Raw genomic sequence first — 17,847 nt, forward strand, 5'->3', positions numbered from 1 at the left:
GCCTCTGAATCTTGACATGGCTTAGGGCCTCAGCATGTCTTAATCCAGCCTGCTGACTTCATAGAGCCTCAGTCTTTCTGGCGGAGATGAGAGGAGCATTGTGCAGATGAGCAGCACTGATCACTTGTTACGTGGGCAAGAGCGAGTGAACAAGGTACCATTTCTTTCTCTCTCTTCCTAATAGTTCCTAATGCTCTCAGAGCAGGCAATATTTAGAACACTTGTGGTGGTGCAGGAGCCCCATACATAGGGCCCTGAGTGCACGATGTGCAGCGTTTAGTGCTCCTGTTGTCAATGGAACAGATTGATTCACAGCTTCCTGATCTGAATGCCCAAGGCCCCTGGTGCTGAACTAGTTGGTACTGCCTGAGTAGAGGAATAATAGGGAAGAGCTGCTGTCCCAGGTCCCAGCATGGCTCTGTCTCCCAGACAGCCCACTGGCCTTGACCTAGGTATGCTTCCAGGTCAGCTATCTTCTTCAGCTCAGGCTTTGTTCCCTGCTCCCCAGCTCCTACTACTCACTCCCAGAACAAACTACCAGGCTCCTGACCTTAGATCTAGTTGTCCATGAAACTGGTTGCTGTGTTCAGTCTGTCTACCAGTCTACAATTTGAGCACCCTCTTCAGTTAATGACTGTGTTCACACAACACGCTAACCCACACTCAATGGTGTCTTGTTAATCATGCAGTGTGGCTTATTTTTCTCAAACAAGCCACATTGGGAACCTGTGGTTTGTTGTTGTGTTGTTCAGGCTGGATGGTTCAGTTCAACAAACAACCCACACTTAACCACTGAGTGTGGGTAAGCATGTTGTGTGAACAGCCCCACTATCCTGCTGTGACTGAGGCTCCATCTCCAATATGTTCATCTGACTATAGCCTAGCACTACCTGCCACTAACAACCCTGTTTCCAGTCCACATGTGGGCTGGCCTTTCTGGGTCAGGACACATGAGTGCTTTAATAGCTCAAGCAAAATGAATCTTTCTGGGTCAGGGCACACAATTGCTTTAATAGCTCAAGCAAAATGAACGTCCTTGGCTTCAAACTGCCTTAATGGGGTTCTGCTTCTTTTCACTGGCAAGGCAGATGACATAGTTCAATAACTAATATTGTTGTTTTCCTGTCTCCTAAATGTCATAACACTGCAAGAGGTCAGTGAAACAATAGATGAATGTTAAGTATGTACAGAGCAAATTTAGTTAAATTAGCCCATTTCCATGCTACATAAAATGGACATAAGCCAGCTGTCTTAATTGTTTGCCTTAATAATGGTACCAAATGGAAAATGGATAATCCCAATGACTTCTATAACAGGTAATCATTTGCCAGCCTGCTCACATGCAAATATGAACAATGAAGCAAGGACAGCCAAGAGGATTTCTTACTTAACAGAAGTTTTCTCTGAAACAAGAAAATACCTCCCTCTTTCCTTGTTATATTTTGACAGGTGATCAGCCTTTCTGCACCACCTCACTGGGTGGCTTTGGGCTGTCACTGACACTCAGCCTAACCTACTTCACAGGGTTATTGTGAGAATAAAATGGAGAGGAGGATCATGTATGCCTTGGGATCCTTGGGGGAAAAGGTGGGATATAAATGTAACAAATGAATAAATCCTTTGAATAAATTAATCAAGATTTATCTGTACCATCTGAAATCTGTCTGTTTATCTGTATGGACCAGCTTTCATAATGAGTTTACCCTGGGGCTGTAAGCCAGGAAGGCTGAAGACCCCAAACCATAAGGATACGCAACCGTCTTGACATAAAGCACTCTGATCCTAGAGGGCAGATCCTCAAGATAGGAACTTCTGTTATGGCAAATGTTATATCATATTGTAGTCTCACAAGAGTAGCATCTAAACTGTGTGTTAGCTTCCATGCAATTGTAACGATTTGATACCATACTTTGACATGCTGTTAATGAAGTAGCTATTACAGGATTGTATCCAGTGGTGCTGCTCTACCAGCAGATGGAACCACTAGCAGATTTCCCCTTCCCCTCTGCAGCTCCCCACAAGCCCCCAAATCTGGCCTGGAGGGTTGGGGGATGCTCCGGAGCAGATCTGGGGAGCATAGGGATGGATTCAACCCACTATTGGGGACCTAGGAAGCTGCCTTAAAATGGGTCTATCTAGCTCCACATTGTTTACATTGGGGGCATTTCTACACCAGCCTAAAATCCTGCATTTAAAAAGGGGCTTTCTGCTTCCATTTTAAATGCAGGATCACAACGGACTCCTTTACTCCCTAAAAAATATTTTAGTTTGCATCTGGTAGCCAACAATAGTAGCCATTGATAGATTTATCTAACACATGTATCTGCTGAGACATGCAATAGAGCTTACACCCAGATAAGTGGGTATAAGATTACAGTCTTCTCCACCATGAATATATCTAATCCCCCTTTTAAAAATGTTTAGGTATTTTAAAATATGGACAATGGTATATAAATAAATAAATAAACAAACAAACAAACCACCATGCCTTAGTCACAGTAGAGATTAAGCTACTATAAAAAGATCTATGTGGGATTGAAAGCCTCTGAGGCATATAAACACAAAATAATACATCCTACAAGACAGCACGTTTTTAATTAAAACACCATATAAATAGTAAGCAAAAAAAAAAGGCAAGCCAATTCGCTATGATCAACATCTGGGGCCTTCCTCCAAGTGCCTCCTCCAAGGGAGGCTTGGAGGGTGGCGACAAGGGAGCGGGCCTTCTCAGTGGTGGCCCCCCAACTCCCACTGAGGTCCACCTGATGCCAACACTGTCATCTTTTCGGCACTAGATTAAGACTGTCCTCTACTCCTAGGCACTTAATGGCATATGATGGGGCCCTTATGCCAGTCATCTAAAGAGGTCTAGTATTGTACTGAAACTGTTTTTAGCTGTCTAAGGGGGTAATCCTATTCAGATAGGCAGCCACCTCCGAACTCGGAGGTGACCACCTATCCAATGCAGGGCAGGAGAACCACAGAGGGGATCATTCCCTCCGTGCTTCTCCTGGCCTGCATTTTCAGCTAGACAGCCGATTGCGGCTGTTTAGCCAAACAAAGGCTGAGCGAGGGAGCAGGCTGCTGTACAACACACTGGATGTGTCATACCGGCATTTCCACCCTCTCCACCCCGGAACACCCTCCAGGAATGCCCGTTTTCAACCGCTCCGCACTCCTCTTGCAAGCACAGACCATGTGCCTCCAAGGCAGCGCAGAAGTGGGGGGAGGTCAGTTCTCTGGGAACTGACCTCGGAGCACAGGCTCCAAGTGGGGGCAGGTCAGTTCCTGGAAAACCAGATATCCTATGGCCATCTAGCCACTGTCTAGCGGCCATAGGATTGCTCCCTCCATTGTTTTAACATTTCCATATTTACATTTTTATGCTCTATTTTATGTTGTACTTTTATGCTGTATTTTATTGTCTTATGAATATTGGATGGTATAGAAATAAATAAATAAATAAATAAATAACAAAGGTGGGCATATTGACTGTAAGAAACAGGCCAAAATCCATATTAGTATGACACCTTTATTAAGCCAAACAATAGATCACCAAAAAATGTACAATCTTTTGAAATCTCCAGAACTCTTCATCAGGCAAAATCACAAAAAAGCCGATTTGGCAGGGTGGTAGGGAGAAGGAACGGGGAGAAGAAAAATGACTTGATGGTGAAGTCACAGTGTCTGCATGTTCAGAGCCCCAAGATCAAGTGGTGGAAGGAGATCCTCACACATTCACATTAGGCTCCCAAGGTTATGTGATGATTATAAGGTTGAACTGCCCCTAGGGGATGTCTGGAGATTGTTCCTCCCCCACTCCATCCCAAGACACCGAACATGCAGACACTGGGCTGGCCCACATGGCACAACAGCCCACCATTAGCCAACCAACCCTCAAGGGGCTGTGGTGTCTGCTGGCTAGGGATGTCAAACCCCCACTGCTTGCCTCTCCTCCCCTTTGTTGAAGCACACAAGCGATCGACGGTCACTGTCGATCGTCCCATGAACCGTTTGTGGCTCCACCAGTTGTTGTTTTTTTTACTTGGGAACTCATATGCACAAAAAAGGGAAGTGCTCACGCAAAGCCTCGAATTTGCGCACTTTTAAACCTCTGAAATGCGCACTTTCAGCTACATCTGCGCAACATTTGTATACAGTATTGAGGAGTGTTGAGTTGTTGCTGCGATGTGCTATCGTCCTGCCCTGCTGCTGACACAGACACCCCATCCCCCAAGCAAAAAGAAGAAGCTGATGATGTGTGTTGGGCAGGCCCCCATGTTTCCCAATTGAACAATGATCTTTCTGTGTAGTGAATGAATTTTCATTCGGTAAGCCATTAGCATGATGACTCACTCATTGATTCTGCCTGCTGCATCTCTCCTCTTCTTTGTTTTACTAATGCTGGGCATTTGAGTATTTTGTTGTCTGAAAATATGCACAATTATATGCTGGGGGGGGTGTCTGGTCAGTTCAGTTCTATCGCAGATTAGCAGACACGGACATTTTTGTGCACTAGCTCCTGTCTGCAGAAGAGGGCTTCAGCCAAGAAAAATATATTGCTTTTGTTTGTTGGGAGGATGCTCTTACAAATTGTAGCTTCCTCTCCACCCCTACTTTTCCTTCTGTGTGTGTGCATAGGCTTCAGGCTACATTTGCTAATTCCCCCAGAAGGCAACTTATTTGAGACTTTGTAAACCTCAGAAAATGTGCCATTGTGATGTGGCAACCTCTCTCCAACAGTGTTTGAGGAGGGGGAGGGGGTTCACTGGGACAGGCACTGGACTGAGCTATATAGGGCAAACCCCTAGTAAATCAGGGACATTTAGAGGGAGCTCAGAGAGGAAAAAGCAGCAGTAGCTGCATCCATCATCAGAATGAGTTTCCTGGAAAGAAGGCTGCTAGGAGGAGGCTGGCTGAAATTAAAAGCTGATCTCTGGGAAAAATGATGTTGATGCAGAGACAGAGATGACCGTGTTAGACTAGGAGTCAGGATACCTGGGTTCTAGAACTTCTAGTCTAGATTTTTGTGAACTGCCCAGAGAGCTTTGGCTATTGGGCGGTATAAAAATGAAATAAATAAATAAATAAATAAATAAATAAATAAATAAAATAGTCCCCGCTCGGCCATGGAAGCTCACTGGGTGACTTACGGCCAGTCACAGACTCTCAGCCCAACCATCCTCACCGGGTTGTTGTTGTGAGGATAAAATGGAGAGGAGGAGGATTATGTATGCTGCCTTGGGTTCTTTAAGGTGGGGAAAATGCAGCATATAACTGTAATAAATAAAAAGAAGAAGAAGAATTTGAAAGAGCCAAAGTCCCCTTGCAAGACTGAGGCTCCTGTGGAGGCTTTGACCACTCCTCTCAATCGGCACAGTTTTTTTGGTTCATTGGGTAGAAGGTGGGAAGACCCACTTGCTCAGAAATCAGCAATACTGTTCATCTGCTAACTGAGGGCAATAAGCAAAATCACCTCTCCTTGTTTTAAGCATGCATTTTCATGATAAAGGACAGGCCGGGGCAGGTGACTCAGTACCTCATTCATTCTCTTTTAACTGACTGCCTGGGATATAACGGAATGTCTATCGACTACAGTCAGTCAGATATTCGTGCACATGCCTGGCTGTGGAAAGGGCAAGGGGGAGGGGGACTTATTTAGGTGCATGCTGCAGTGTCTGAATGGAAGATGTGCGTTTCCTCTTCTATTCCTACCAAGCAATATCTCTGCTTGAGGTACACAACTATACACAACTGCAGTCCCTTTTGGTTTCCCCATTCTGCAATTAGCATATGAGCAGGCTGCGTTATGGCTATGGTACTGCTTGTCATCTTAATGTAGCAGTTGTATACAATTAAAATATTCCTGTTCTATATGTTTTAATTGACCTTGCAAAGTAAATAGATACTCTGTTGTCATGACTTTTGCCTGAATGTGTTTCTGTTTATGTGGTTGTCACAGGTTTCATGGGACTGGTGTACAGAGTAAGTCACTGCAGTCATCCCAGTGCAATAAGAGCCAGGTTGGAAATGGTATTAGTATAACTATGCTCCTTGGTTTATCGTGGGCTCTCTTCCCACACTTGCAATCTTTCCTGTCTGCACTGGGATGTCATCACAGAGCCAGCCATACAAGGGAAACTGGTGTTCAAGTAGCATGTCCCCCCGCCCCATGCACACTCTCCATTGTGTAGTGTATTCTTCATGCAAACATGGAGGAATTGCCCCTTGTAAAAAATACAGCTAGTTGAAGGTGCCTACCTCTCAGAGCTTGTTGAGAGAGAAAATGCCATGCAAAGAGTTACATGCTGCCTCATAGCATCCCAACCCAGGATCAAAGCTTCTAGCTGCAGTAGATAGTGTTCTCTGCTCTCTCTATTGTATTACCAACCGAATATAGGACTGTCTTATCATAGCAGTGGGTGGCCTCTGTTTTGAGGGAACACTGGAACCTTCTTCCCATTCCTTAACTGACACTCATTTCCCCTTCTCCTACTTACCTTGAACAGTCCAGGTACATTCTATGTGTGATTGCTTGCCCAATAGTTATTGATGCAACCACGTCTTGTCCTGGCCCTGATGCAAAGTACACATTTTCCCAGCATATGCAACCTGAATCTGAGCACTGCTATAGGTCCCCTGTATTCTTCCTTCTTTCAAGAATGCATTGTACACAGTCCTGATTTTGCACAAAATACACAAATCTTTTCAGGCAGAGAGGGCAAAATGCTGGTATCATGATTGTATTTGTACATCCTGAGCTAAAAGGCTGTTCTGAGGTGCCTGACTTCTCACTACACTCTAAAAAGGCTATAGAAACATGACTGAATCTTAGATAGAGAGCTAGGTTAAAACTCTAGCTAAGCCATATTATTAATTCAATCATAACTGAATGCAATTATGACTCCTTACATATCTCCTTACATATCTAAAAGAGCTAGAGGCTTACATTTTAAAAAGAAAGCTGAAGATTCAGGGAGGGGCCTGGAATATCCCTGAAAGGGACAGGCCCCTTGGGACTACAGCTCAGTTAGGCTTCCTTGGGAAAATACCTCTTAAGTGCTGTCATCCATCCTACCTATACAAGTGGCAGTATGGAATGCTCCCTGTTTAGGATTGTAGCCACTCCATTCTACCCCTCCCTAGGGATGGCAGAGAATTCTGCCACGGACTTCAATAAGGCTGGATTCCAAGAGTCCGGCCCCTTTGGGGCCCGTGGCAGAACGGAGAACTCACCTCCGCCTCCCCCGGAATCCGTCCAGGTTGGCTCCCTCCATGTGTCGATCCTGCGGAGCCAGCCGCTGGGTCCACATCGCTGGCAATACGGCCGGCCGTCATTGCCATGCCATGCCGCTTCGCTGGGCTAACTAACTCTGGACGTAAATGGCGTAGTGGATGCCATTTGCGGCCGTAAAGCTGTTAGATTAGCCTAAATGCAGCCATTTATGGCTGCATTTAGGTAAATCTACCAGCTTTACAGCCGCAAATGGCGTCATGGATGCCATCTGCGTCCCTGTTTTTTCACACGATAGGCTACACAAATGCGGATAGGCTACACAAATGCGGATAGGCAAATTTGCGTAGCCTATCGCGTGAAAAAACAGGGACACAAATGGCATCCACTACGCCATTTGCAGCTGTAAAGCTGGTAGATTTACCTAAATGCAGCCATAAATGGCTGCATTTAGGTTAACCTAACAGCTTTATGGCCACAAATGGCATAGTGGATGCCATTTGTGTCTGGAGTTAGCCCAGCGAAGTGATACAGCATGGCATAGCAATGGCGGCCGGCTGTATCGCCAGGGATGCGGACCCAGCAGCTGGCTCCGCAGGATCCTCGCGGAGTGAAGCCGGCCTGGACAGATTCCAGGGGGGAGGGATGGATCACCTCCCCCCTGCAGACCCCCCCAGACCAGAAAGGTAGGGGATCCATACACCCCTACCCCCAATTTTCTGCTCCCCACACACAGTCAGTCAGCATGCCATGGCCACTGAGCATGTACAGCCCTCATTGAGCTGTTGGGCTGGGGGTGCCCCACAGTTAAGTTTTTTTTCTTCCTAAATATTTTCTATACTTCTGCAAACCTCAGAAAGGTCCCTTCTACAGGGATCCTCCAGATAAGCCTACTTGTACCTCCCTTTTGTGCCTGGGTGATGCAATTTTGGCTACATTGCTCACAGCCTGAACAAATTATAGGAGGAGTTGTAGGTAGGGAACCAAAACCTATTTAGCTATGCAAACAGTGCAATATATCTTCTATACAGAGAGAATGAGCAAGATACTTTGGTCATTGAAACATTTCGGCTACATTTGTGAACCGCCCAGAGAGCTTTGGCTATGGGGTGGTATAGAAATATAATAAATGAAATGAAATAAGCAACAATACTCATAGCCTGAACACTGGAAATAGCGGGAAGGATAAGCAGAAGAGAGAAACCTATTTAACCATGCAAAACAATCTATGTTCCTTACAAAGAGAATGTAGAGATTCTTCCACATGGAAGTCTCCCAGCACAACCAGTCAAAAGAAATTGTGCAGCTATTGTGTCTTTTCTTCCTTAATTAACTTTTTGTGGAAAGAAAAAAAGATAGAAGACGCAGTGGGGAAAAACAGGAGGGTCCAAGTTGAAGATGATGTCTGTACCCACTGAAATTCCCTAAATAAGGTGATTGCATGATAAAAGCCTTGTCTCAAAGCGCTATACAGTACTTTGGTAGTTACAATGTTTTTAGCAAACCTGTAGTGGATTAATAAAAATGTACCAAAGTTTTGACAAGTATGTTGAATGTTAAGGCTGGTGAAGATGCCCTACTGGATAACGTGGCCAGATGCAAAACAGAGCAAGGCTCCTGCACTTTTAATAGTTATGTGGAACAGGGAATTTCAGCAGTGTTCCTTGCATGATCACCTATACCTGCTGAAAGTCACCTTCTACTCAGCCATTGAAAGTTCAGGTGCTCTGTCCCCTTTTGCATCATCTGGCTTTCTTCCTGCTAGGATACTGCCTATCCTATGCCAGAAAGTGTATCAGCCACTTTAGTTAGTGGGTTCTGAATGAGACACAGGCATGGCTAGAGCAGAGGGACTTGCTTGTTTCTCTGAGAAAAAAGGGGAAGGGAATGGTCTCTCTCACCTGCAGGGAATGATAGATTCTAATTTCCTTTCAGGGAAGTTTCCCATTTTCTGCCTCGTAAGCCTGGATAGGCAGACATTCCAGGCCTCCTATGATTTCCCTGGCTGAGGGAGGGCAGTGGTGGGAATGGGAGTGAGGACAGCCTGCAGTGAGGGTATGTGTATGTTTGTGAGAGGCCATGGTACCCAAATATCCAGTCCAGCAGCAATCTGACTATTAGTTATTGGCGAGGAGAATACTTTTCAGAACATATAGGTTAAATCACAATGAGAAAATGAGAAAAAAGAAGAGCTTTTAAAAAATGCACGGCACATTCAGTGGCACACAAGAAACTCCAGCCCTGCCCAGCAATTCTTCCTACTCATGAAGGTCTTCCAGCTGTTTCCTATGAGACATCGTGACCCTTGCTTTTGCGGGGGGGGGGGGGAGGTTCTGATGGCTTCCACACTGCGGCAGATACACAGAAATGCAAGGAACAGAAATATGTAAACTGAGGTTTGTGCACATTTCCAGTCTGCATGACTGGGAAGGAGGAGGTGGAAAGAATTATGTAGATGTATGTTGGTCTGGTCCTGCTGCAAAGCCTAGCACCTGCCTGCTGCAGCTGGAAAGGGAACTTCTCATTTCTCCAGATATATATAGTATATAATTCCCGCTAGCATGACAGTGGTATCACCATCATGGGCATATATCTTGGGCTGTCCTTTTGGTTCTCTCACAGCCCAGTGGTCACCACAGCCAAGCCGAAACACAAACACACAAAATGCCACCACAACCAAGAGACCAAGACCACACTGCCCTGTAATTTATTTATTTATTTGGGTATTTCATTTCCATTCCACCCAATAGCCAAAGCTCTCTGGGCCGCCGTTCACAGAAATTACAACCAAAAAGCACACAGTAAAACAATTATTTATTTCCCTATTGAAAAGCACTGCCCAAAGGTATGCACGCATCTATTGATTTATGAATGAACTATCTTTTTCTTTCCGTATTTTCTGATTGTGAACATATTCTCTCAAATGTTGGAGTAAAATTCTAAGCTTTAGCAGAGATTTGCAACATAATAGCACATCTTCTTGCTCGGTGGCTATCTCAACTTGCCACTGTGAAGGAATAGTACTTTCTAATTGCTATGCAGAAATTGAGGGCAATGGTCCAGTTCAATCTGAATGAAACGACCGTCATTCAGGTAGGAAGGAGGTTGCTTGCTCTCATCTTTTTCTATTTCCCTCTTCAATGTCTCCCCACCCCCCACAACACCTGGATCTCTCTGTGGCTGTGGCATTTCTCAATTCATTGAATGTGCAAAATCAAAAGGGCAGCTGCACTATTTTTTTCCCCACCCCCAAAATGCACATATATGCAGATGCACGCATCGGGGGGGGAATGCGAAAAAATGAAGGGCAAATGTGCAAAATTGAAGGGATAGCCACCGAAGCGATTCGCCGAGCAGACAATCGGCGAGAGCTGGGGGAAACTAGAGAACAGGATCGCCATAGCACCCGAGACTTCAGGGGAATCTCTCGACTGGAACGGAGCAGGGTCGGGCGAGGGAGGGTGCACGAACTTCAGTTTGGGGAGCCAAACAGAGAGACAATCGTCAAACACAAAGCAGAAAACTAACGTTCGCAACATCCCTAGTGTTGGCCGCCATTATTGTTGAAAAATAGGAAAAAATCTGCAAGTTTCTGGACACTAGGGGGCAATAGAGAATGTCTTGTAGATTGATCAGTTCCTTTTTCCTGCTCCCTCCCCTTCCTCTTCCTTCTTCCTCTTGTCTCTGCAGCAAGGACTCTGCTCTTCCCTGAGAGGAAGCAAGTAACCATATCTCATGCCTTTGCTCACTTACACTCACGCACACAGGTGATGCTGAACAGTATTAGTAGATAGCCTTCTCTGACAATGTATATGAAAGCACTAATAAAGTAAATTGATCTGAAATACTTCTAAAGTGGCTCTTGTTTGCATTTATTGTCTCAATACTAAATGCTGTGTTGCCACACCCTCTGTATATGAAGCAACTCTGCTGTAAGTCACACCAGACTTTCCAACAACTATGACCAGGGTGGTGCCAACCCTAACATAAGCCACAGTCTCAAATTTAGCCCTCAAATAACATCCACCAGCCAGCTGGGTTCGCTCGACACAACAAGCCACAGCAACCCCCGGTCATAATGGCAGCCAGCACGCACCACAGCCCCTCAATGATCAATCAATCCACGATGGGCTGCCGTGCCATGCAAACCAGGTCAGTCTAACTTCACCCCCATGTCAGGGTGGGCATTTTTTCCTCCCCCCCTTCCCACCCAAATCTACCATTTGCAACATCTTGCCTGAGGAAAAAATCTAGTGATTTGAAAAGCTTGCACATTTTGCGGTGATTTGTTTGTGTGTGTGTGGGGGGGTGTGACCTAATATTGATTGATTAATTTACTATATTTTTCATCCACCCAATAACCAATGTTCTCTGGGTAGATATTAGGTTATTACCAGTGAAGGACTATTTCAGACAGGAGACTTTCCCAGCCCTACCTAGGAATGCTGGGGACTGAACCTGGGACTTTTTTTATGGCAAGCATGCCCTCTAGAACTAAGCAATGGCCCCTCTTCATTATTATTAATTGTTTATCATTATTAACTATGATAGCTTCAGGGCAACTTGCACTTAAATGTTTCCTAGCTTCACTGTTCCTGGACCCTTCACCATCTGTTATAATGCTGCAATGATTCTTTGGAAATAATAACAAGTAGCAAGGTAATGGTGCCAATGCATCCAGTAGCAATGGCTGGCGTCTTGGTCAGCTACATGGGAAGCTTCCTTAGACCGAGTCAGGCCTTGGTCCATCCAGTACTGTCAACACTGACTGGCAGCACTGGCTTTCCAGGGCTTCAGGCAGGAGTTTTTCCTGCCATACCTGGAGATGCTGAGGACTGAACCAGGTACCTTCTGCATGCAAAGTAGATGCTCTACCACTGAGCTACAGTCCCTCCTGCCCAGTGAGAGGTCGGTATTGCTATCCCCACCTTGCAGGTAGGGGTGTGTGTGCGTGTGTGTGTGTGCGCACGCGTGCGCTGAGGGACCACTGGTTTGCTTAATGCTATCTAGTGAGTTTATGGCGGCGGCAGCAGGGCGGGAGGGGTAGAGAAAACAAAAGTGACAAGCCCAAGAGCTGCAAAACACATAAATCCTCAACAATTACATGATGCATTTCAACTTTATGTGGCTATTCATCAGAGAAATTGATAAACTGTCATAGGGATATGTGCTTCCCTCTCTCACAGTTTGCTGAATGCCTTAAGAAGACATCTTCTTATAGTGCTGTGCCGAATCCTGCCCCGATTTTCAGGAATTTTTTTCTCTCCCTGTTAAAGAGGCATGTTTTCTCTGCCTCTTTCAAAGGAAGGGGGAGAATTTCAGATAATTTTCTCCTTGGGGAGCAGGACAGGGTTTCCACATACCTTTTCAAGTTTGGGAGGTGGTTGAAGGATCTTCTTTCTATTTTTGTTGTTGTTTTTTTTACTTGAAAGATGCCCCCAATACAAAAGGCTTCTCCAGCCCAGCAGCACTTTTTGAACTCCCGAGACCATGTGACCTTAGCCTCTCCAACAGGCATTCAAGAAGAACTCCTGGGTTGCAGAAGCTTCTTTGCAAAGAAGAAATTGGACTTTTGGAGCTTTAGAAAAATGCTTGCTTGTTCTGTGTTGCTGCAAGGAACAGCGGAATTCTTCTAAAGCTCTAAAAACCACAATTGCTCATGCTTTGCACAGAAGCTTCTGCAGCCCCAGAGCCTTTCCTGAATGCCTACTGGAGAGGGAGAGGTCACATGGCCTCCTGGGAGTTCAGAAAGAGCTGCCGGGCTGCAGAAGAGTCTTGGGCTCCTGCAAGTGCAGGGGATGTTTAAAAATAATTAAAATTAAAAAGAAGACCTCTCAGCCTCCACCTGCACTTTAAAAGGTGAGCTGAAATCCTGTCCTCCCCAAGGACAAAGTTATTTAAAATTCTCACCTCTCCCAGCCTCTTTCAACAAAGTTTTTGTTTTGTCCTCACCCCACCCCGAAATGCCAGAAATGGAAGAATCAAAATTTTTAGCACAGCACTACCTTCTTATAACAGCTGAAATATATTGAAATATATTGAACACGGTGAAAGATCTATGAAGAAATTTAAATCCCCCCCCCCCGTGGGTGAGTTCCTTTTGTCTTCTGCAGTTGATAATACGGCCAAAAAATGAAGTGAGACAAACCTCAAAAGATGTCTAACAGCTCAATCCTATACATGCCTACTGAGAGGTAAAACCCACTGAATTCAGTGGGCCTTGCTCCCAGGTGTGTATAAGATTGTTGTTGTTCAGTCATTCAGTCCTGTCCGACTCTTCGTGACCCCAGTGTATATGATAGCAACCTTCAAAAAACAATGCCCTGAAATACTTCAGGAAGTTTGTTATGTCTGGTGCACTTCAGAGATAGTGCAATGACCTCTTTATTAGAGGTGATTGTAATTTCCTCCCTCCCGCATGAGAACTTTGCTTCTTGAAATAGTGCTTGCGAATAAAGTCTTTTTGCACCTTTTAAGTTTCCCCTCATCTTGGGAAACTGGCATTGCCCCCCTTTCTTCTTGATGGTGTGGCCTTCTTTTGTTCTTTGAGGAAAGATCAGAACCAGCAACTTCCTCCTGGTCCATTGCTTCGCCACCACATGACACCACCTCTCAACATATAACCAACGTGGGGGGGGGGAAGAATTTTGCTCCCTTACGAGAGAATTTTGTTTTGTTTTTTGAGAAACCCTGACCAAAATTCATGGACTTCTTCCTATTGGATATGGAAAGAACTTGAGGTTGGTTTGTTTTTTAAAGGGATATGGTGGAAAGCGAAAGTGACAAATTCATCCACACCTGGCAGAGGGCTTTGAGTGCTTAACTCTTAAAAGCCTGACTCTGAATCCCTGTGTATTCAAAGTCATGCTTGTAGTGCTGAATTAGGGTTTCCATCTCTTTTCTTTTCTTTTTTGACAGACTTCTCATCTTTAACAGCTACATGGCAGCTAGTACATCAGATAAAACACAATCCTCTCCATGCTGAGAATAGCTTTACCTACTGATCTGACTGGTGCAGATGGGCAAGAATTTCATTCAGTTTATTGTCTGATAAGAACTACCAAAATTTGCAAATTCCTTCATAAACAGGATGGAAAAATTGATATTAAAATATTTGAATGTGGAAGAAAACGAAACTGACAGATCCACCCATTCCTAAACCAATCCAAGTGAACAGAGAAGGACAAAAATCACTCCAGCTGGCTGCATTATGCTATTCTTTTCCCTTTATTTCAATTTAACATTTCCACTTTCAGATTGCCATTTTTGCAATAAGACTCTCTAATGATTCTTGTATTCCAAGATGATACCTTTTCTGGTTGACTATGCTCTCTCCATTGCTAACGTAAGTTATCTCACCCTAACATATGCTGCTTTTTTCCAGCAGCACCATTTATTTGTGTCCTTTTCTCTTAATTGCATCTTTTGTTTTGTTTTTAAGAAAGCACTGCAGGAGATTATATTGGGTTCATTTAAATGTGTGGTCTGAAAAGAGGAACAAAACAATATATATTCATCCTTTCTGTGTTTTCTTTTTTAGGTATATGAAATGAAGCAAAGTTAAATATTTATGAGATACTGAGAGATTAACTCAAGACAGCCACAGACACACACTTTTCTGTGGCACATTACTGTAAGTGTGTTGCTGGAAATAAGTGCTGTCTGCGCAGTTGCATGCATGACAGAGGGTGCCAGGCACACGTGCACACACACACACAGGATCTGTTCAGACACACATTAGGGAAGGGTGGTTAGGCTAACCATGGTGCATGGTGGTTACCACTAACCTCTGTGAGTGCTACTGCCACACATGTAGGTAACCATGTTCCGCAATGTGGTTAAATTAACCATTCTCCAACCACCCTGCTTCCCACAGGAACCTGCATCCTCCGGATGCACAGCTATGCATCCCAGCGGCCTTTGGACTGTCAGCCATTTTGGTGCTGCGAAACTCTATGGCAGCTGTCAATTAACACAGCAGCTGTTCAGACAACATGCTAAGCCATGGTAGAGCCCACTAACCATCTTGCAGCAAGTGGTTAGTGAACGTGTTAGTCTGTGGTTAATAAACCACCATGGTTGGAACAGATGCCTGTTCATACATCATGCTAAGCCAACATGGTTAGCTCAAAACTCCTAACCATCATGGCTTAGCGTGATGTCTGAACAGAGCCATACGCACAAACATGAAACACGGATCTGTCACCCATATTCCAGCAGCCACATGTAGCCATCAGATTGCCAACAATGTTTAATAAACTTAGTCCTGGCTAAATCCGATGGAAACCAATGAACTAATTTAGTTGTTGCTAACTTCCCATTACTTTCAGTGGGACTTGCAGCACAATCCTATGCTTGTCTAATGGAACTTACTCCCAGGCAAGTATGAATAGGACTGCAGCCTTCATTACAACTAACTTTGGCTGGATTGGCGTCTTTATGTAGAAATTAAGATATCTGCAATGGCCTGGTTTTCCAAGTGTCTCGCAGTATTGAAAGAGTTGTGTAAGATCTAACAGGTAAAGGTTTACTAACATGAAAAAGACAGAGAAAAGAGTAACATTTAACAACTAAGCTCCATTAATTGTGCCCAGCTCCTCACAGTTCTTTATAAACCCCCCCCCCGCTCACTTCTCTCCAAAATGCTATTAACTCTTAATTCTCTTCAAGCTATATCATCAGAAGTGTGCCATGCTGCGGCTTGACTCCTCTAAAATCCTCCAATATTAAATATACTGGCTGCTCCCTCATTACAAAATGGCAATCTGACCAGCACAAGGAGAATGTCATCTCAGTGGAATTTAATTTCCTATCTAGGGTGCCAGGAATGATACCATTTGATTAATGGCAAGGTGAGAGATCTCAGCAGCCTCACTCTGCCTCCCTTTCTGCTCTTTCTCTCCATAATTCACATCCATACACCAGTTTACACCATACACATAACATTTCACTACTCTGGTTTTTTGTTTTCAAAACTACCAGTGCTTTAAACACACACACACACACACAGCCATTCTTCAAAATTTATCATTTAAATGTTCTCAACACTCTTCCCTTATGAGGTTAAAATGCTTAGAATAAAAATACAGGCCAGTTTGTATGCCATGGCATGGTGTGTATCCACCATGTGCAAGCCACTTCCATTTTTTGTAAACAACCTTGTGAGCATGACATGTGAACCTGGACCGATGGGCTGTTTAGGGGCTAAACAACCCAGCGGTTAACTCAACCTGAACAAACCATTGGTCCAGGTTCGCACATAACACTCACAACCTCCAAGTGGGCTGATGGGAGGTTGTTTACAGAAACTGGAAACGGCACAAGTCCCCACAAATTGTGGGTTTAATAACCCATGATTTGCTGCCATGACATGTGAGCCAGGTCAGTATGTTCACCTATATTGTGGTTAGTGAACCAGACATATGAATTTGCTGTAGATCTTTCTCAGGTTATGATGCATTTATACATTTTTGCTCCAATCTTCTTTACCCACAGATTGTAACATTTTGTACCACCTCTTCTCCTGTCAGTCATCTTGAGTTTTGGTCTGTTACCGCTTTCAGTTTGTTAGGATAACCTGGATAAGATGGTTGTGTAATTTTGTGCTGAGGCTTTGCCAGTAGTGTCATCTGCTGCTGCAATCCTGCAGCTTTCCCAGTGAGTAGTGATCTCTTTACAGAAGCTCCTATAACGTTTTTGTTACATAATTTAGGGCACAATCCTATGCATGTCTAGATAGAAAATGTCTGATGACTCCCAGCATTACTGGCTGAGGAATGCTGGGAGTTGCACGTCTTTTTTTCTGTCTAAACATGAATAGGATTCCATCCTTAAAGGAACTTAGAGACTGCAGCCCTGCTACACCTCTCCCCCGTGTTTCAGACCACATGTGATAATTTCTCAGGAACAACTAGGGTGCTCTTCTGTGTTTTCCCAGCTGTTCTCACTTTTTATAAAAAGCTGTTCCACCACAGTTGCTTAAAATTCAACCTGACTTGTTTTCCTTTTGCGTGGATGACAAAAGCCAGGATCCCCATATATCTCTACAAGCCCCCTCTTACGAGCACCTGATAGTTTGACCAGGGGCTGGACCCTGGAATTAGAAACCAAGAGCAACAACACAGCAGACTCTAACTGGTATCTTCCTTAAAACACACACACACACACACACACACATACAGTCTTTAGCTGTTTATGGATTCCTTCCGGAGTTTACCATGAGACTTTGGGCTGACTCCCTCCAACCACCAAAAACAGAGTGGTAAGCTGTCATACAACTTTGCTCAAAAACACAGAACAAATCTCCCACAGCCATAGTCACAAGGCATAGTGGAGTTATATAATGTGGCAATTCAACAATAGAGAGAAGCCTCAGCAGGAACTATATCATGACAACGTTTCCTAGACAACCAAAATCGCGTGCCACAACAGATATCATAGTACGTAGAGAACAAGCAAACACCTCAAAATACACATGTGGATTGGATGCCTACACACACATCCCATCATACAGAGAGCATAAAAAAAAATCAACCATGGGAAAGAATTTATACAAATTTCCTTCTCCTGTGAAAATAAACAGAACTACAGAATACATACAACAAGTAATTGAG

General features: G+C 44.3%; 1 protein-coding gene across 3 annotated transcripts in view; it reads right to left on the minus strand.

Annotated features, from left to right (window-relative positions):
* RGS7 (regulator of G protein signaling 7) overlaps window positions 1-17,847 on the minus strand; it is a 260,822-nt gene that overhangs the window by 97,980 nt on the left and 144,995 nt on the right. The gene's annotated exons all lie outside the window — the stretch shown is intronic.

This window comes from Heloderma suspectum, chromosome 1 (genome assembly GCF_057233095.1).
Source record: "Heloderma suspectum isolate Gila_16-S chromosome 1, 16-S_ref, whole genome shotgun sequence".
Taxonomy (NCBI): Eukaryota; Metazoa; Chordata; class Lepidosauria; order Squamata; family Helodermatidae; genus Heloderma; species Heloderma suspectum.